This window comes from Oncorhynchus clarkii, chromosome 17, assembly GCF_045791955.1.
Source record: "Oncorhynchus clarkii lewisi isolate Uvic-CL-2024 chromosome 17, UVic_Ocla_1.0, whole genome shotgun sequence".
NCBI lineage: Eukaryota > Metazoa > Chordata > Actinopteri > Salmoniformes > Salmonidae > Oncorhynchus > Oncorhynchus clarkii.
In genome coordinates, this window is record NC_092163.1 from 51,033,693 (window position 1) to 51,056,104 (window position 22,412).

Below are 22,412 nucleotides of genomic sequence, written 5' to 3' on the forward strand. Positions count from 1 at the left end.
GTGACAGAACTACCCACCACCAAAGGACCAAGCAGTGTGGTTAGGAGGAGAGGACACGACGGAAACCTGCGAGGCAGCCCCAAAGTATTTTTTGGGGTTGGGGGGGGGGTGGCAGATGACGTGGGCGTCGGTGCTGAGGGGTGAGTCCGAGACCGAGGAGGAATTTTTAGACCGTTTGAGCGAGGAGTTTTTGGCAGTGGAGAGGGATGAAAGAGTTTGGAGGGGTTGGAGTCTGGAGAAAGACAGTCGCTTTGAGGAGCATGTGACCCTTCAGGCACCATGCTTTGCGGTTACACGTACTGTGTCGCCGGTACGCATCCACAGCCCAGTGCGTCCTGTTCCAGCGCCCTCACAGTTGCCAGGCTAGGGTGAGCATCCAGCCAGGATGGGTTGTGCCAGGTCTGTGCTCCAGACCTCCGGTGCGTCTCCACGGCCCAGTATATCCTGTGCCAGCTCCGTGCACCCTGTCTCATGTACGTCTGCCCAACCCGGTAAGCCCTGTGCCAGCTCTACACACTAGGCCTCCAGTGCGTCTCCCCAGCCCGGTAAGCCCTGTGCCAGCTCTACGCACCCGGCCTCCAGTAATGATCCATGGCACGAAGCCTCAAGTGATGATCCATGGCACAAAGCCTCCAGTGATGATCCATGGCACAAAGCCTCCAGTGATGATCCATGGCAAGAAGCCTCCAGTGATGATCCATGGCACGAAGCCTCCAGTGAGGATTCATAGCAAGAAGCCTCCAGTGATGATCCATGGCAAGAAGCCGCCAGTGATGATCCATGGCACGAAGCCTCCAACGACGGCCTCCAGTCCGGAGCCTCCAGCGACGGTCTCCAGTCCGGAGCCTCCAGCGACGGTCTCCAGTCCGGGGCCCGCAGCGAGAGTGCCCAGTCCGGGGCCCGCAACGAGAGTGCCCAGTCCGGGGCCCGCAACGAGGGTGCCCAGTCCGGGGGCCGCAACGAGGGTGCCCAGTCCGGGGCCAGCAGCGAGGGTGCCCAGTCCGGGGCCCGCAACGAGGGTGCCCAGTCCGGGGCCCGCAGCGAGGGTGCCCAGTCCGGGGCCCGCAGCGAGGGTGCCCAGTCTGGGGCCCGCAGCGAGGGTGCCCAGTCCGGGCCCCGCAACGAGGGTGCCCAGTCCGGGGACCGCAACGAGGGTGCCCAATGAAGCCTCACCTTCAGTTGGCTCATGTCTCAATTCTGCGCCCCTTACCCTTAGGCCTGGACTGTTATCCAGCTCATCTAGGTGAGTGTATGGCGTGTTCTGATTTGTTTGCTCTGCTACGCGCAGATCTACCCGATTGCGACGATAGAGGGAGCCACCAACACCCACCAGGTAAGAACGTGGTGCAACTCTCTGTAGGCACTTGCCCAGCCTCCAAAGTCCTGTGTGGTCTCCTGGCAACGGTTTCATCCTTATTGTTTCACCCACCTCCAGCTCTGGTAGGTCTCGAGCAGTCCGGTCGTAGAAGCACTTAGCGAGCTGCTTTCTGTGACGCCAACCATGACGCAGGTCTCAAATAGCTTGTTAGCTACGGGGATGGTAGTCTTCAGACGTCTGGACAGAAGGTGTTGTGCTGGGCTACTGTCCATGTTTTCGTTGGGTATGTTCCTCCACTGTAAGATCGCTTTCCATGGGTCGTTGCTGTCGCGCAAGGCCCTGCTTAACAGGTTTTTTGCAATCATGACAGCTGATTCTGGCTTGCCATGTGCTTTTGGGTGTCTTGGAGAGGAGGTCACGTGGTCAAACTCCCATTTTGAACTGTGCAGTGAATTGTGGGCCATTGTCCGTGATTACCTTGTCAGGCTGACCTTGCCTTGCAAACTGTGCCTTGCAGCACTTTATGACCGTCTCTGCAGACAAGTCAGGGAGCAGTTCAATTTCCCAAAAGTCAGAGTAGTGATCAACGATGAGAGGATTGTCCTTTTGTCTGGGGCTGAATAAGTCCATGCTGACGATTTGCCAGGCCCTTGTGGGCAGTTCGTGTGACATCATGGTTTCCTTTTGCTTTTCATGAGCGTACTCGTTGCATGTGGTACAGTTGCTGAAAAAGTATTTAATTTCTGCTTGCATGTTTGGCCAGTATAATGTTTCATGAGCCTGGCGGTAGCATGTGTCACCTCCAACGTGACTGGAGTGTATGCGACGTGACTGGAGTGTATAATGACCTTCTGACCTCTGAACAAGACGCCATTTTGCACGCTGATCTCATCTCGAAAGGTCCAGTATTCTCTCACTGTGAAAGGTGTCTCCTTTTTCAGGTATGGCCAACCTGCGAGAGCCATGGACTTCAGTGACCATAGGTGTTCGTCCTTGTCAGTGTGTTGCCTGATCTGGTCTAGGCGGTGATCTGTGACGTCTGCCTGATTGATCTGTTGAACGTCTTGTTGTTCCCACTGTAGCGAACAGATGGCCTGCCGCTGATAGGCAGTGCCTCTGCCTGTACATTGTGCTGTTGCCCTGCTCAGTGTGTCGCTGATGTACATCTCTGGTCCTGGCTTGTAAATGACCTTCAGGCTGTAGTTTTGCAGAGTCAGGAGCATGCTTTGAAGCCTTTTGGGCATGTTGAGGAGAGGTTTACTGAATATGTCAATGAGTGGTTTGTGGTCAGTTTCAGAGGTGACCAGCTCTTGACCATATAAGTAGTGATGGAATCGCTGGCAGGAGAAGACGATGCTGAGGCACTCTTTCTCAATTTGTGCATAGTTTTGTTCGGTGGGCGTGGGCGCTCTCGAGGCAAAAGCAATGGGCTGTCCTTCCTGCATAAGGCAGCATTCAAGTCCCCATTGGCTGGAGTCGCTCTGGATTGTGACAGGCTTCGTGACATCGTAGTAGCGCAACACTGGCATGGATGAAGCCAGAGATATCATCTCCTCCACTGCGGCCTCGTGCTTGGGTAGCCAGTGCCATGGTGTGTCTTTTTCCAGCAACCGGCGCAGAGGCTCACAGACTGCTGATAGGTGTGGCATGAACTTTGCAAGATAGTTTGCAAAACCGATGAGATGCTGTACTCTTTTTTTTTGCAGACGGGTTTGTCATGTCGAAGATTGCTCGGACCTGTCTAGGTTCGGCTTCAGGCCTTTTGCCGAGAGAATGTGGCCATGGAAGTGGACGTCTTTCACCTTGAACTGCTGCTTCTTCATGCCAAGACAAAGCTTAACTGATCGACAGCGCTCCATCAGTGCCAGGAGCTTCACATCGTGGTTGCGTTCTGCTTCTTTGTCTGTGTCACCACAGCCTACAATCAGGACATCATCGGCGATGGGTTCAATGCCCTTGAGCCCAGCCAGTAACTCGTGCTGCTTGCTTTGGTATATCTCAGGCGCCACTGAAACACCAAACGGGAGCTTGAGCCAGCGTTTCCGACCCCATGGGGCCCAGAAGGTAGTCATGAAGCTGCTTTCCTCGTCCAGCTTGCATTGAAGGAATGCATCTCGGGCATCCACCAAGGTGAAATCCTGGCCTTGGGAAGTTTGTAGAGGACATTCTCTAGTGTCAGCATGATGTAGTGGGATCGTTTCAGTGCTTGGTCCAGATGCTTTGGGTTGATGCACACCCTCAGCTTCTATATTTTTTTCACTATGACCATATTGCTGATCCAGTCGGTTGGTTCAGTCACAGATGTCATGTGGCCATCGGCCTCATACTTGTCCAGCTGTGCCTTCACAGCCACTTTCATTGCAATGGGCACATTGCGAGGAGCACACTGGACTGGAGTGATGCTCTCATCCACTTCAAAGTGTACCTCCGCAGGCACTGATTCAACGGGCATGTTGAATACATCGTCATATCTGCTGAGTAGTTGTTCTTTGGACAGGGGTCCATGCTGGACATGATCCACAATGTGCAGGTCATTTGGTACAGTGAACTGCATCAGTCCCAGGCGGTCGCATGTAGAGCCTGAGAGGAGAGGATGTTGACTGGTTTTCACAATCTCAAACTCCTGCTTGTGTTTGCGTGCCCGAATAACACATTCAGTCCCAAAGGTGCCTATAGAGCTCATTAGCTCTCCTGAGTACAGCTTTAGTCTAGTATCGCTGGGCAAAATATGTGTGTCAGGTGCCAGATTGATTTTGTCATGCATGTAAATGTCACTTTCACTGTTCAGCTCTGAACATTGAGTGACATCATCAACACAGTGAATCTTGCCCTCACTCACCCTTCTTTTTATTTTGTGACACACTTTTGCAAAGTGATTATTAGTTCCACAAGCTCTGCATGGTTTTCTGTAGGCAGGGCAGTGCTCTTTGCCACGTGTGTATGTATTCCCACAGTATTTACATGCTACGGGGCTCTGTGTTCACTGTTCGTGGTGAATTACTCTGCCTCGATTGGTTTTGTCTGAATGTCTGCCTAGCAACAGCGTGAACAGTATCAACGTTGGAGCGTGGGATTTCGATTTCCATTGCTCTCATTCTCATGTCAGTGACTTCAGCAGTGCGGCACATTTCAATGGCAGTTACTAATGTTAAGCCTCTCTCTCTCTCAGTAGACGCCGACGCGTAACCTCATTTGCAATTCCCAGTACTATTTTGTCACGAAACAATTCATCTTTCAATCCCCCGTTTTCACAAGTGCCGGATTTCTCTCTCAAACGGGTTACAAAGTTGTGTACTGACTCACCCTCTTCCTGTTTGCAGCTTGTAATCGAACCGCTTGTAAATTACGTTTCTGGCGTGATTGAAGGAATTCTCCAATGCATCCAATATAGCCTTTGCATCACACTGTTACCGTTTTGTAAGGGTGAGATTGTGCCGGTAGATATGCCTGCATTCGCTGCCCATTAAACTCCTCAGAGTTGCCACTTGTACCTCGTTGGGTTTCTCATGTAGACCGGTCGCCAGCGCATAGTCCTCGAATTCATCCCTGAAGTTGTCCCAATTAGTATTCCAGTCCCCTGTGAGAATCATGGGATTTGGTGGCGGAATGTTCGCTGCCATAGCGATGGAACAGGAGATTTCTTTGCCTTCAGACATCGAGTTAGGTAGTGATTCTAGCTAGCTAGCTAACGAGTTGATCAGTGTTGTGACTAGGAGTAGGAAACGGTGTGTTCGCATATGGAACGTAACTGCGCCTATACTGTGTTTTTCGAGCCACTTCTGATACCATGTTTAAGTGTGATATGTTGGATAAAGGAATAAAGACAGACACCAATGTCAAGTTCAATAGCCTTGTTCATGCATTGTACAAATCCTTACACGCGGAGTCGATTACCTATCAACTAGACTCTGTAACAGACCGCCACGTATTACAAATGTATTGCCACCGAGGTCTGCCAGTGTAACTGCTTACTGACTGTACGCTAACGTTACTGCATGATTGTAGTGGGTTTACTAACGCGTTAGTCCTATTAGCTATGCTGTCTATGACGTTACTTTAGCTAATATGGTGACACCGAAGTAGGCTGTTAGAGGTTTGGCTTGGAAAGGTTTTCTCACCTGGACGCATACAGCTGATTTGTTGTGCATTGAAGTCCACAGGCAAAGGGAAAATAAGCAATACAACGTGGCTGTTATGAGAGTGAACTCTGTTTATGCGTGGTCAGGGGTGTATTCATTCTGCAGATTCTGTTGAAAAACGTTTCTTAAACAGAAGCAAATGAAACAAAACAGGGATAAAAGTACCTGAATTTGTCCAATATAAACTCTTGTTTGCAACTGTTGGACTAATGATTACATCCTATATCAGCTAGATGCAGGCAAGAGTGTGCAAAGCGGTATTGAATGTCACTGTCTGTCGCCTCAAATTTGTCTCTCAACCTGTGTGCACCTACGTTGTAAACGTTCATTCATAGGCTAGGTTGTAGCAACCTCATGATGGGTATAGCGAAAATGTGAGTATCATGTAGTAGCCTAAACCTATCGCTGTTACATTGAACTGGGTGAATGGAATATGAATGAGAGTCATCCATTATGCTATAATAGAAATAAGGCCATGCTCATGAAAAACAATCGGCCTCCCTCATGTTAAACGGCACTGACCACCATGGTCTAAGATGGGGAGGGGGTGGATTCTTCCAAGCTAACATACAGTGGGGCAAAAAAGTATTTAGTCAGCCACCAATTGTGCAAGTTCTCCCACTTAAAAAGATGAGAGAGGCTTGTAATTTTCATCATAGGTACACTTCAACTATGACAGACAAAATGAGAGAAAAAAAATCCAGAAAATCACATTGTAGGATTTTTTATGAATTTATTTGCAAATTATGGTGGAAAATAAGCATTTGGTCACCTACAAACAAGCAATATTTCTGGCTCTCACAGACCTGTAGCTTCTCCTTTAATAGGCTCCTCTGTCCTCCACTCGTTACCTGTATTAATGGCCCCTGTTTGAACTTGTTATCAGTATAAAAGACACCTGCCCACAACCTCAAACAGTCACACTCCAAACTCCACTATGGCCAAGACCAAAGAGCTGTCAAAGGACACCAGAAACAAAATTGTAGACCTGCACCAGGCTGGGAAGACTGAATCTGCAATAGGTAAGCAGTTTGGTTTGAAGAAATCAACTGTGGGAGCAATTATTAGGAAATGGAAGACATACAAGACCACTGATAATCTCCCTCGATCTGGGGCTCCACGCAAGATCTCACCCCGTGGAGTCAAAATGATCACAAGAACAGTGAGGAAATATCCCAGAACCACACGGGGGGACCTAGTGAATGACCTGCAGAGAGCTGGGACCAAAGTAACAAAGCCTACCATCAGTAACACACTACGCCGCCAGGGACTCAAATCCTGCAGTGCCAGATGTGTCCCCCTGTTTAAGCCAGTACATGTCCAGGCCTGTCTGAAGTTTGCTAGAGAGCATTTGGATGATCCAGAAGAAGATTGGGAGAATGTCATATGGTCAGATGAAACCAAAATATAACTTTTTGGTAAAAACTCAACTCGTCGTGTTTGGAGGACAAAGAATGCTGAGTTGCATCCAAAGAACACCATACCTACTGTGAAGCATGGGGGTGGAAACATCATGCTTTGGGGCTGTTTTTCTGCAAAGGGACCAGGACGACTGATCCGTGTAAAGGAAAGAATGAATGGGGCCATGTATTGTGAGATTTTGAGTGAAAACCTCCTTCCATCAGCAAGGGCATTGAAGATGAAACGTGGCTGGGTCTTTCAGCATGACAATGATCCCAAACACACCGCCCGGGCAACGAAGGAGTGGCTTCGTAAGAAGCATTTCAAGGTCCTGGAGTGGCCTAGCCAGTCTCCAGATCTCAACCCCATAGAAAATCTTTGGAGGGAGTTGAAAGTCCGTGTTGCCCAGCAACAGCCCCAAAACATCACTGCTCTAGAGGAGATCTGCATGGAGGAATGGGCCAAAATACCAGCAACAGTGTGTGAAAACCTTGTGAAGACTTACAGAAAACGTTTGTCCTCTGTCATTGCCAACAAAGGGTATATAACAAAGTATTGAGATAAACTTTTGTTATTGACCAAATACTTATTTTCCACAATAATTTGCAAATAAATAAATTAAAATTCCTACAATGTGATTTTCTGGATTTTTTTTCTCATTTTGTCTGTCAAAGTTGAAGTGTACCTATGATGAAAATTACAGGCCTCTCTCGTCTTTTTAAGTGGGAGAAATGGCACAATTGGTGGCTGACTAAATACTTTTTTGCCCCACTGTATGTAATTGTTTTAAGAAGATCATACAAAGATTCCTTTTGCTATTTCATTTAGAATGTAAGACCCCTTGTAGTATCCCACTAAAATAAAAAATATAAATTATTTGATGAAAAAATGTTTTGGTCCTTACTGCTATTAGCCCATCCAAATGCATTGAATAACAGACTCACTACATGGAACAGAAAGTCCCCCCCCAAAACATTTTTAAAGGAAGTTTGTTTTGAAGTGTCTCCACTACATCTGAGTTATTTAACCCCTTATTTTTGGCAGTAAACAGTCTCCATATTTACTTTCATATATACATTTTTTCAGCTGGTACCGGGGGACCTTCAGACGAGTCTTGTGAGGCCTTTCCATAGAGGGGTCATAATAGTTCTTAGGCCAAACCATTCGGAAGTTACAGAAGATTTTGTGAGAAGAACGATTTTCGGGATGCCTCATGGTCTGACAAACTCTAGCTCTGTCGCCTTTTATCATAGATGTGGAAGTGCATCAAGTGGATGCGGTGGATTGAGACGCATCCAATGCAATAAAACGATATCTGTAGCTTAAACTGACAGATTTTTATGGGGATATTTTTATTACGTTAATTAGATTTCCACCGGGGGCAGACGTCGACCTTAGGGGGTTAAAGATAATACATTTTTTACACACATGACATGTATTTTTTATGTCTGTAAGTATGGGCATGTGGACAATTAAGCATAAGTGCACATAATAGAAGGAATTTGGGTAACACTTTATAATACCTCAATGTAATAAAGCATTTATAATGGATTAGTAAATAGTTAATTCATCATTTAGTAATCATTACTCCCACATTTGTAAATGTTAGTAAACTAATCACAGATTTATAAACAACTTTTATAGTGTTAAACAAGGATTCATAAGATCATTCATCTCGGACAAGGTGACTTTTATCAATATATTTGGCTCTATTTACTCTCAGATTTGAAAATGATAACTAGCATCAAAGTATACATCATGCAATACTACAAATCCCTGCAAGCTCCGGCAAGTTATCTCTCACTGACACCTTTGCTAACAGGTATTGTGTCCATTTAAAACTTGCACAAGAAATCTCACAGAATTGTGAATTTAAAGAAATTTATTCATTACTACATTTAGCTAATATTAGATAGTTAATCCAGAGATTCTTACTCGATACGGCAGTCTTGTCCAGATGATCATGGCATTTGTAGTTCTTTATGATAGCCACATTAGCAGCTAATTAGCATTTCATTTTTGGGAGCAAATACAGGCGAATATATTGATAAAAGTCACCATGTCCAAGAGATAATTACACGGTTATCAAAATGTCATGCCAGGGTGATCCTACACGAATCACAGCCATTATTTTTAAAATGTTTCTAAAAGACAGCTAGGGTGTAACGACTCATACTGTGGTACTCTATCTCGGTTAACCCAGAAATAAAATATTGCATCATTTGTTCAGCTGCGCCTGCGTGATTCAATTCTGGGTCCATACGTGTGTAGAAATTGGGAGTTCCGGTTTGCATTTGACATTTACTCCATAGCCTTAAGTGTCCTTGTTTGTGCTGCTCAATTGGTGTGTTTTGAGTGGTGTGACCGGTAGAGACGCTTGAGAGAGGAGGGTCACGTGTGTTTGTAAAGCAGAGGTTCCTGGTTCGAGCTCGGTATGCGCCAAAATCAGGAGTAAGTGGTACTCAGCAGTGTGACATCCTTTACAGAGGTGAATAGTGATTTGAATTTACAGTTGCCCTCAGCTCAACGCCAGGGTCATTGTTGAATACATTTGAGGGGTGAATGTAGCACATGGAGAGGTGTGAAATGTCCACGTTTGCAATGCTCTATTGCTAGCTTTTGAGTGGTGCGACCGGTAGAGACGGTAAAATGTGTTTGTGAATCAGATGTCCATATAATCCAGTGACGAAAACCCAAATACCCGAACTACTGCTGCTCTTTATCCTACGCATTCCATCCCGTCTCGAACGATTCTTCGGTTTACAAGCAGAATCTGTCCACGAGAGATTAAGAGCAGACGGCTTATGAGGTAAGGAAATAAATAAATATCTGAATAAATGATTTTGCCATTACGTTTAAAGAGTTACTACCTTCAGAGGCCCAGTAAAGGTGCCACCAAACAAAGCCACGTGTGAAAATAGTCTGCGGTTAAAAGACTGAAGCACAGGAAGTGTTTAAATGTTATACATGTAACATTTCTACCTGCAAATCAGACATGTAAAATCTCCACCTAGATCACATTTCAGTAGTAGGAATAAAGGAATAAAAATCCACTCGAGACAAAATGTCCGGTCTGGACAGCTGTTGTGTGTAACTACATCTCCATGTTTAATGATTAGTTTGTGTTCTCCAGGTTGACAACATTAGCAAAACGTTCACATTAGAACTCTTCCTTAAGCCCTTGCAACAGTTGTTTCACAACAGGTTTTGTGAATTAAATGTTCAACATGTTTCCTTTAACATCCTGTGTTGTGTGCTTATTCTTTTACCATTGATTTGTTCTGGGCTATTTTGAGACCTTAAGGAGCATCGGGTACTGCTGAAACGTCTACCAATGTCATGTCCATCTTTTTGTGAGAAATTCCACTGGTCACTCATAACATTTATAAAGTATAAATAGCACACATTTCAGACGAGGCCACTCATAAATATACGTAACTAATTATTAGTAAATGGTTTATAAGGACCTATATTAATGAACGGAGTAAATATTAATAAATGATAAATAAACTATTTACTAATCCATTATAAATGCTTTATTATGTGGAGTTATTAAAAAGTGCTACCGGAATATGACTCTGAGCTTTCAATTGGATTAGAATATCTACAGAGAGAGTGCCTGAAGATTATGTGCTGAAACAATGTTTGAAGTGCTAAATATAGATGATGCAGATTAAATGTATACACTCATCCATTCAGTATTAATTTGAAATATGCTCTGAGTGGGTAATGCAGTTTTAATGTCATGCCACACTAATATCATAATTCACGTAAAGAAATTGGTACACAGGACCCAGACTACAATAATGGTGGTTTAATCACTTTGAGTGCATGAAGGCTGAAACTAAGTGACAGAGTTATCAACTGTGCGCATTACCTCTGTCTCACTCTCCCTCTCCTCTGCCTCCCTCTCTCGCAGGCTGCCTGCTTCGCTGGAATAGGCTTCCTGTTTATGGTAATGAGCCTCAGCTTTATCCTCATTGATTGGACGTCGGGGAGTAGCAAAGCAAGCAGCGGTCATTAGGCTGCTTCTATAAGTCTTCTGTTTTTATATTGTAAATCTAGACCTGTATTGTATTTTCTCTGTGTTGTCATGGATCATATTTAGTAGAAGATGCACTATCTCTTCCTCCAGAATGAGTGGGCCATAGTGTCTAGAGATGGGGAATTCAATCTTCTGGAGGTTTCTGCTCCCCGTTGGACTGCTTCTCACTCAAGGTCCATGGAATTGTAGCCCCAGCCAAACTGTGTATAGAGGGAAAGGCCAACATACTTTCCTGGGGAAGACGATAGTGCATTAGAAACAAATGGAAAGTCATGCTGGCTTGCTGAATCTGCCACCACCTCCCATTCCAGCCCAGCCCTGCCCTCCAGACCAGACCCATAATCTATTACCCTATAAACGTGTAATCTGTCAATCACAGCAAGAATCTAACTGCCACACTCTAGTCTAGATAACCACATAGCTTTCAGTAGGGGAGAAGAAGACACAACAGATGGTTGGAGGCTGGGCAGTTCTTTCATGTTTGTAGGCCAAGTCTACTGTGTTAAGTTATTGATGTAGTTAGGTCATGGCAATATTCGGTACAATAGCTGAGGGAATGTGGCATTAAAAGCTATTGGACAGAGGCAGAGCGGTGGTTACTGTGGCAACGTCCAGTGACCCGTGCTGGTGTTGTCACCCCGGTGGCCAGATGCCGTCCTTAATCTACACGCTCGGCTTCATTCCTCACAGATATCAGAGGATGGAACCATGCAACTGATATGCAACTGTACAGTGTGTGCAGTCTTATGACTCTACCATTACAATACAGTATGATATATATACAGTATCAGTCAAAGGTTTGGACACACCTACTCATTCAAGGGTTTTACTTCATTTTCACTATTTTCTACATTGTAGAATAATAGTGAAGACATCAAAACTATGAAATAACACATATGGAATCATGTAGTAGACAAAAACGTGTTAAACAAATCAAAATATATTTGAGATTATTCAAAGTAGCCACCCTTTGCCTTGATGACAGCTTTGCACATTCTCTCAACCAGCTTCACCTGGAATGCTTTTCCAACAGGAGTTCCAACATATGCTGAGCACTTGTTGGCTACTTTTCCTTCACTCTTCACCAACTCATCCCAAACCATCTCAATTGGTTTGAGGTCAGGTGATTGTGGAGGCCAGACCATCTGATGCAGCACTCCATCACTCTTCTTCTTGGTCAAATAGCCCTTACAGCCTGGAGGTGTGGTAGGCCATCGGGTGGCAGGTAGCCTAATGGTTAGAGCGTTGGACTTGTAACCGAAAGGTTGCACGATCGAATCCCTGAGCTGACAAGGTAAAAATCTGTCGTTCTCCCCTGAACAAGGCAGTTAACCCACTGTTCCTAGGCCGTCATTGAAAATAAGAATTTGGTCTTAAAACCTGTTACGGCTAGATGTTCCGTTAGCGAAAAATTGCAGAGCGCGAAATTCAAAATAAATTATTAGAAATATTTAACTTTCATAAAATCACAAGTGTAATACACCAAATTAAAGCTTAACTTCTTGTTAATCCTGCCACCATGACAGATTTCAAAAAGGCTTTACGGCGAAAGCAAACCATGTGATTATCTGAGGACAGCACCCCATCATACAAACACGTGAAATCATATTTCAACCAAGCAGGTGCGACACGAAATTCAGAAATAACGATATAATTCATGCCTTACCTTTGAAGATCTTCTTCTGTTGGCACTCCAATATGTCCCAGAAAGATCACAAATGGTCCTTTTGTTCAATAAATTCTGTCTTCATATCCCCAAAATGTCCATTTATTTGGCACGTTTGATTCAGAAATACACTGGTTCCAACTCTCCCAACATGACTACAAATTATCTAATAAATTACCTGTAAACTTGGTCCAAACATTAAACAACTTTCGTAATCCAACTTTAGGTATCCTAAAACGTAAATAATTGATAAAATTTAAGACGGAATATACTGTGTTCAATAGCAGATAAAATCAACGTGGAGCACGCAACAAACATAGAGTACACTTGGCTTGACACACAGAAAGGAAAGGGCTACTTCTTAATTTCTCAAAGAAAAAATATCACCCAATTACTAAAGACTGTTGACATCTAGTGGAAGCCATAGGAACTGCAACCAGGTGGCTCATAAATCTAGTTTGGTTTGCCCTCTGGGTTTCGCCTGCCAAATAAGTTCTGTTATACTCACAGACACAATTGTAACCGTTTTTGAAACTTTAGAGTGTTTTCCATCCAAATCTACCAATTATATGCATATCCTAGCTTCTGGGCCTGAGTAGCAGGCAGTTTACGTTGGCCACGCTTTTCATCCGGAAGTGAAAATACTGCCCCCTATCCCAAAGAGGTTTTAACTGACTTGCCTTGTTAAATATAGGGAAGAAAAAAAATTGTCCTGTTGAAAATGATAGTCAAACTAAGTGCAAACCAGATGTGATGGTGTATCGCTGCAGAATTCTGTGGTAGTCATGCTGGTTAAGTGTCCCTTGAATTCTAAATAAATCACAGATAGTGTCACCATGCTTCATGTGGGAACCACATATGCGTTCATCTACTCAGTGTCTCACAAAGACACGGCAGTTGGAACCAAAAATCTCAAATTTGGACTCATCAGACAGATTTCCAGTGGTCCATTGCTCGTGTTTCTTTTTATTGGTGTCCTTTAGTAGTGTTTTTTTTGCAGCAATTCGACCATGAATGTCTGATTCACGTAGTCTCCTCTGAACAGCTGATGTTGAGATGTGTCTGTTACTTGAACTCTGTGAAGCATTTATTTGGGCTGCAATCTGAGGTGCAGTTAACTCTAATGAACTTATCCGCTGCAGCAGAGGTAACTCTGGGTCTTCCTTTCCTGTGGTGGTCCTCATGAGAGACAGTTTCATCATAGCGCTTGTTGGTTTTTGTGACTACACTTGAAGAAACTTTCAAAGTTCTTGAAATTTTCAGGCTTGACTGAGCTTCATGTCTTAAAGTAATGATGGACTGTCGTTTCTCTTTGCTTTTTTGAGCGGTTCTTGACATAATATGGACTTGGTCTTGTACCAAATAGGGCTATCTTCTGTATACCACCCATACTTTGTCACAACACAACTGATTGGCTCAAACGCATTAAGAAGGAAAGAAATTCCACAAATGAACTTTTAACAAGGCGCACCTGTTAATTGGGAGAATGCCAAGAGTGTGAAAAGCTGTCATCAAGGCAAAGGGTGGCGACTTTGAAGAATTTCAAATCTCCAATATACCTCCAATATATTTCTTTAACACTTTTTTGTTTACTTCATGATTCCATATGTGCTATTTCATAGTTTTGATGTCTTCACTATTATTCTACAATGTAGAAAATAGTAAAAATAAAGAAAAATCCTGGGATGAGTAGGTGTGTCCAAACTTTTGACTGGTACTGTATATACAGAGATATATATATTTTTTTTCATTATTTTTTTTGATAAAGAAAGATTGGGTATGGACTTTTCAGTCTATCCTCAGCAACAGTATTAAGGCTAGCATTTCACATTGGTGTGTCTCTTCGATATGTGCACTGAACTATATCAGAATAGCTTTTTCATGTTTCGAGGAGCAGCTCTGATGTCTAAAATGGAAGGAAAGCCTGGCTATGAGCTGCCTCCTCAGCCTGGCTATGAGCTGCCTCCTCAGTATGAGAGTCTGTTATCGAGGTGTTGGAGGTGGAGGGTACTGTTAACCTCATCCGGGATCAGTGGGGGTGTATATCTCTGCATCGTCATGTTTTGATATTGAGATGGCTCACTGATCTAGGACCAGTGTTCTAAGTGTAAGAGGAGGCTCTCTACCCAGGTTTGTTGTTATGCTGTTTCTGAACATTTACTAAGAGTAATCAGAGATTAACAAAAAAATATTTTTAAAACTCACAGGGTCAATTCATTACGTGGAGAATCAAGGATGGCGTGTGTAAATATAGTTATTTCCAGGACAAGCCCGTTTTTGAGCTTGGTCCCTAACTAAAGATTAGTCTAGTGACATGGTGCCATGATGAGAACACAATGTGGTGTCAATGTCTCTCTAACATCCCTGCAAAGTAGGTGGTTAGTTATAGCACTGTCAGCTGATAAGCACAACTTTTTCCGATAGCCAATTAATCAATTGACATGCAAACAATTTATTTGTAAGATTCTCATACATTTTATAGATATGATTTTAACGGACTACCCTTTGTAATAACCATCTATGAACATGTGTCTAAATCCTAAGTACGTTATATAATCCTGTGTATGTTACATTACAAAAATATATGTATTTACGGTCTAACATGGTACAAGGATGTTTCCTCCAACTACTTGAAGCTCTTTCTCTCCTGTTCGGTGTCTGCATAGTGCTCAGCAGTCCTGCAATGATTTAAGTGTGAACATGGTGTGTGAACATGGTGTATGTCTGTTCATCTGCTTCAATATGGAAAGAACACAACTGTGTACAGTGGATGTACTGTGAGGATTGTAAGTGTGTCCATGTTGTTGAAATGAAGCATGGATGTATTGTATTTGAATTGTGGTACTTAGACACTATATTGTATTGTGAAACAATCAAGGGATTCATTAACCATAAGTGTAATTGAAGTGTTGATCTCTTATCATTATGCAGTATTTAATGAGCATGTAAGATTTAAAAGCCTGACTGAACCTTTCATAATTTCAGACTAGAGTGTTGTCAGGTATGAGTGGCATATAATTTCTGGTCAGTTTTTTAAACATACCTGTCTGCCAACTCCTTGTGTTGAGCAGGTTTGATAGATCAGGTGAAATGTCCCTTGTCTCTCTCTGTTGTTTGCTTGTGATGAAGTTACAGATTCAACATTACATACAGTGAGTGCTGTAATATTGTACACAAGTATTGTATCATTGTTCTGTCAAACCTAGTTGTGAGGGCAAACAAAGTCCTCTCTCAATCAATCATTGATCAACTCTTCCTCAGAGAATGATGACCATTCTGCATGTTCCAGTATATAGAGAGACTGGTCAGTATCAGCCAGCTCAGCTCTGCTCTCTCTGTCTATTACTCATTTATGTCATAGCTTAACAGATGATTCTGTTTCCATTTAGATAAAGATCAATGTTTAAAGTCAGATATTTTAACAACATGTTTGTGTTATTCTGATGCCATATACAACTGTTACTGGTATATTATTCTGGGGCGGCAGGTAGTCTAGTGGTTATAACGTTGGACTAGTAACCGAAAGGTTGTAAGATCGAATCCCCGAGCTGACAAGGTAAAAATCTGTCATTCTGCCCCTGAACAAGGCAGTTAACCCACTGTTCCTAGGCCGTCATTGAAAATAAGTATTTGTTCGTAACTGACTTTCCTAGTTAAATAAAAATGTAAAAAATCTGTGACATACAGTATCAGCCCTTAAAAATATAATTTATTAGCACCAGGGGGCGACATTGTAAAAGTGGCTGATCTGATACCTTGACTAGTCTGGTAACTTGCTCCATACAGTATCAAACTCTCATTTCCTTGTGTGATTTAATTAAATTGGTATATGAGTTTATAACAACTTTAATGAAATATTGACTTCGGCCAGCATTTATAAATAATGTATATAAATGTAAACCCTTTTCATTCAATATCTAGTTTGCATAATGTAAATAGCAGGTACAGTTTTAGTTTGATAATTAAAAAGATAAATGTAATCATTTTTAAAGTGCTTTTAAACCTTTTTGCCCTTCCTTTTATGTCTTTATTTTCTTGTATATCAATATATTTGAATACATTGCTGGCAGTAATTGTACTGTAAACAGTGTTGCAATAAAAATAATAAAATAATTTTTCATCATCATGATTTTGGAACTTCTAAATAGGTCCTATTGCACCAAATACAGTGGAGCAAAAAAGTATTTAGTCAGCCACCAATTGTTCTCCCACTTAAAAAGTTCTCCCACTTAAAAAGATGAGAGAGACTTGTAATTTTCATCATAGGTATACTTCAACTATGACGGACAAAATGAGAAAAAAAATCAGAAAATCACATTGTAGGATTTTTTATGAATTTATTTGCAAATTATGGTGGAAAATAAGTATTTGGTCACCTACAAACAAGCAAGATTTCTGGCTCTCACAGACCTGTAACTTCTTTAAGAGGCTCCTCTGTCCTCCACTTGTTACCTGTATTAATGGCCCCTGTTTGAACTTGTTATCAGTATAAAAGACACCTGTCCACAACCTCAAACAGTCACACTCCAAACTCCACTATGGCCAAGACCAAAGAGCTGTCAAAGGACACCAGAAACAAAATTGTAGACCTGCACCAGGCTGGGAAGACTGAATCTGCAATAGGTAAGCAGCTTGGTTTGAAGAAATCAACTGTGGGAGCAATTATTAGGAAATGGAAGACATACAAGACCACTGATAATCTCCCTTGATCTGGGGCTCCATGCAAGATCTCACCCCGTGGGGTCGAAATGATCACAATAACAGTGAGCAAAAATCCCAGAACCACACGGGGGGACCTAGTGAATGACCTGCAGAGAGCTGGGACCAAAGTAACAAAGCCTACCATCAGTAACACACTACGCCGCCAGGGACTCAAATCCTGCAGTGCCAGACGTGTCCCCCTGTTTAAGCCAGTACATGTCCAGGCCCGTCTGAAGTTTGCTAGAGAGCATTTGGATGATCCAGAAGAAGATTGGGAGAATGTCATATGGTCAGATGAAACCAAAATATAACTTTTTGGTAAAAACTCAACTCGTCGTGTTTGGAGGACAAAGAATGCTGAGTTGCATCCAAAGAACACCATACCTACTGTGAAGCATGGGGGTGGAAACATCATGCTTTGGGGCTGTTTTTCTGCAAAGGGACCAGGACGACTGATCCATGTAAAGGAAAGAATGAATGGGGCCATGTATCGTGAGATTTTGAGTGAAAACCTTCCATCAACAAGGGCATTGAAGATGAAACTTGGCTGGGTTTTTCAGCATGACAATGATCCCAAACACACCGCCCGGGCAACGAAGGAGTGGCTTCGTAAGAAGCATTTCAAGGTCCTGGAGTGGCCTAGCCAGTCTCCAGATGTCAACCCCATAGAAAATCTTTGGAGTTGAAAGTCCGTGTTGCCCAGCAACAGCCCCAAAACATCACTGCTCTAGAGGAGATCTGCATGGAGGAATGGGCCAAAATACCAGCAACAGTGTGTGAAAACCTTGTGAAGACTTACAGAAAATGTTTGACCTCTGTCTTTTCCACCATAATTTGCAAATAAATTCATTAAAAATCCTACAATGTTATTTTCAGGATTTTTTTTTCTAATTTTGTCTGTCATAGTTGAAGTGTACCTATGATGAAAATTACAGGCCTCTGTCATTGTTTTAAGGGGGAGAACTTGCACAATTGGTGACTGACTAAATACTTTTTTGCCCCACTGTATGTCCCTTTCGATGGCACTATGTACTAAATAAACCTATAATAAACATATTTATTCATACTGTGGAAGAAAATAATTTAACAGTTGATGTTCATCAAACAGACACACAAATCACACACATTCTGTCCCATCGCCTCTATTTTAAGCAGTGCTGTTTACTTCTCCCAGGCAGATTGCTCACTGAAGTATGATGATGATGCGTTTATGTTCATGTGAAAATGCACGCTGGCCTTAACTGACACTGTATAGTTGCCAATGGTGACAATGAATCTGTAACGGCGTTCTTCGTTTGTTGACAGAGAGGACCGAAATGCAGCGTGGTGGTTACTCATGTTCTTTAATGAAATAAATGACGATACATGAAATAACTAAATGAATACGAAAACAACAAACGGAACGTGAAACCTAATACAGCCTATCTGGTGAACACTACACAAAGACAGGAACAATCACCCACAAACAAACAGTGAAACCCAGGCTACCTAAGTATGATTCTCAATCAGAGACAACTAATGACACCTGCCTCTGATTGAGAACCATACTAGGCCGAAAACATAGAACTGCCCCAAAACATAGAAAAACAAACATAGACTGCCCACCCAACTCACGCCCTGACCATACTAAATAAATGCAAAACAAAGGAAATAGAGGTCAGAACGTGACAGAATCACTAGGTTTCAACAGATCACTAACTTGTCAAAACCCCTCCATCAATCAACAAACACTTATTTTATACTTCAATATTGGAACAGAATATCGGAACAGTGTGTTGGTGTTGAGAAGCTATACGAATTCATGGATTTGAAAATAAGATTAGTCTATCCAGTCTGAGTCACATTAGGCTGTGATTGGGTGTCCAATTGGCAGCGCACAATTGGCCCAGTGTCGTCCGGGTTTGGCCGGGGTAGGCCGCCATTGTAAGTAAGAATTTGTTCTTAACTTACTTGCAGAGGTAAATAAAGGTTAAATAAAAAAAAATATATATATATATATCATTTTGATATATAGACTCAATGTATTCTTTGGCATGCACTGTAATAGGTTTTGTTCCATTCAGATGGCATTTTACAAAGAGAGTATCATTTTGAACTACACTTTTTGTTTTAAGATTGGCTTGGCAGGGAAACAATTAAAGTACATTTCGACAAAACAAAAAATAGCCCTGTTGTAATGAGCCATCATCAGACAGTGAAAGATCATTCTGCCCAAGATGTGGACACATTCGATACAAGTGTGTTTCTTTTATACTGTCTATTATGAATAAGTTAATTTCATTACTCCTCCAGCAATTGTCAATACCGAAATGTAATTAACTTTGAAATGGGGCCTTGGGGATTAATGAGTGTAGGCTGCTGTGCTTAAGCTGAAGTGGCATGTCTTCTGTGCTGACAACAAGCTAACACAGCTACTCTGCTCAGGAGAGCTCATCAACTGGAATATTTTTCAGTCAAATATGGTTCACTAACATTCAGATACAGTCCCTGCCATATCAGTTGGCTGTGAGGAAATGACCAGTAGGCATACTACCACATAGATCTGATCTTAATAGCTGACATTCAGTGTCTTGAGGTTTTGAGCTCTGATTCAATGATTAAGATAAATAATGCATCCTGAGTCAATTAATGAAAAGGGTTAGTATCTGGAATTTATGTTTTCATTCTGATCATACAGACTTGTGTGCACACCCAAGACCACAAGGGGACACCCAAGAGCCATAAGTGAGATGCTTACAAACTATGCATACAGTAAAACATAAATTAAACGTAGTCGTCCATCCCTTTTAATAGCCAGCCATTGGCACATATTTCCACAAATAAACAGCTGTTTCAAATAAACATCAGGTCTAAATAAATTGTTACGAGTGAACTTCAGTGAGTACCATACAGATTACGCAAAAGAAGATTGCGGAGAGCAACATCATTGCCATGGATGAGACAGCTGTTTGGTTTGACATGGTCAGCTCAACTAGGTGGTGATACAAGGTGCAACAAGTGACAGAATGGACCTAATCATGTTTCAACTGGTCACAATAAACAGTGTGGTAGTCTTTTCAACATTTTATTGAGCAGAAGCTGTGTGCATTAAGGAAATAGACACCTGGCTCAAATAGAAAAATGTCTATAATAAGCACCGGTTGTGTTCAGTGATTGAAGCAAATAAACACCCCGGCTACTAATTTAAGTTTTATGGCACTGAATTTAGAGCTTTGACTAAACAAATACAGTAGAGTCATTTATTCTGTATCTATTTACAACTTTTAAACAATCAGAGCAATGTTGACAGGTCTCTTAAGATGATGAGTTAGTCTTGTAACAAGCTTAAAATAAATACAAGTAAAAACTCAACAAAAAAAACTAGATAAACCTAAAAATGTGCATCTAGTTGTAAAGCCTGGAATCACTAGTTTTATTTAATTTCCCCTACAACAATGAATTATGTTTTCAAGATGAAATAGAGTCGTGTAAGCAATTTTCACTCTAATGAAATTGACCTTATCCTATTCATTGCAATGAGAAAAATGTAATCGGCAATAACAGATTTTTGCTAAATTAAATTAGATAACTCAAACTTAGAGTTAATGAGATATCAAATGAAAATGCTCTCAGTGTAACGGTTCACCTCGTCATCTGAGGAAGAGTAGTCAAGATCGGTCAGAACGTGACACTCAGTCATGTATTAAATGTTTTGATTTACAGTACCAGTCAGAAGTTTGGACACACCTACTCATTCAAGGGTTTTTCTTTATTTTTAAAAAAATTCTGCATTGTAGAATAATAGTGAAGATATCAAAACTATGAGATAACACATGGGGAATCATGTAGTAACCAAAAAAGTGTTAAACAAATCAAAATATATTTTATATTCTTCAAAGAAGCCACCCTTTGCCTTGATGACAGCTTTGCTCACTATTGGCATTCTGTCAACCAGCTTCATGAGGAATGATTTTCCAACAGTCTTGAAGGAGTTTCCACATATGCTGAGCACTTGTTGGCTGCTTTTCCTTCATTCTGCGGTCCAACTCATCCCAAACCATCTCAATTGGGTTTAGGTCGGGTGATAGTGGAGACCAGGTTATCTGAAGTAGCACTCCATCACACTCCTTCTTGGTCAAATAGCCCTTACACAGCCTGGAGGTGTGTTTTGGGTAATTGTCCTGTTGAAAAACAAATGATAGTCCCATTAGGCGCAAACCAGATGGGATGGCATATCGCTGCAGAATGCTGTGGTAGCCATGCTGGTTAAGTTTCCCTTGAATTCTAAATAAATCACAGACAATGTCACCAGCAAAGTACCCTCACACCATCACACCTCCTCCTCCATGCATCATGTGGGAACCACATATGCGGAGACCATCCATTCATCTACTCAGTGTCTCACAAAGACACGGCGGTTGGAACCAAAAATCTCAAATTTGGACTCAACAGACCAAAGGACAGATTTCCACCAGTCTAATGTCCATTGCTCATGTTTTTTGGCCCAAGCAAGTCTTTTCTTCTTATTGGTGTCCTTTAGTAGTGTTTTTTTTGTTGCAGCAATTCGACCATGAATGTCTGAACAGTTGATGTTGAGATGTGTTTGTTACTTGAACTCTGTGAAGCATTTATTTGGGCTGCAATCTGAGTTGCAGTTAACTCTGATGAACTTATCATCTGCAGCAGAGGTAAATCTGGGTCTTCCTTTCCTGTGGTGGTCCTCATGAGACCCAGTTTCATCGTAGCGCTTGTTGGTTTTTGTGACTGCACTTGAGGAAACTGTCAAAGTTCTTGAAATATTCAGGACTGACTGAGCTTCATGTCTTAAAGTAATGATGGACTGTCGTTTCCCTTTGCTTATTTGAGCTGTTCTTGCCATAATATGGACTTGGTCTTTTACCAAATAGGGCTATCTTCTGTATACCACCCATACTTTGTCACAACACAACTGATTGGCTCAAACGCATTAAGAAGGAATGCATTCCAGGTGACTACCTCATGAAGCTGGTTGAGAGAATGCCAAGAATGTGCAAAGCTGTCATCAAGGCAAAGGGTGGTTACTTTGAAAAATATCAAATACATTTTGACTTGTTTAACAATTTTTTGGTTACTACATGATTCCATATGTGTTATTTCATAGTTTTAATGTATTCCCTATTATTC

General features: G+C 42.2%; 1 pseudogene; it reads left to right on the forward strand.

The window, feature by feature from the left end:
- LOC139371054 (sodium-coupled neutral amino acid transporter 3-like) overlaps positions 1 to 14,187 on the forward strand; it is a 55,464-nt pseudogene extending 41,277 nt beyond the window's left edge.
- The last annotated feature ends 8,225 nt before the right edge of the window (positions 14,188 to 22,412 follow it).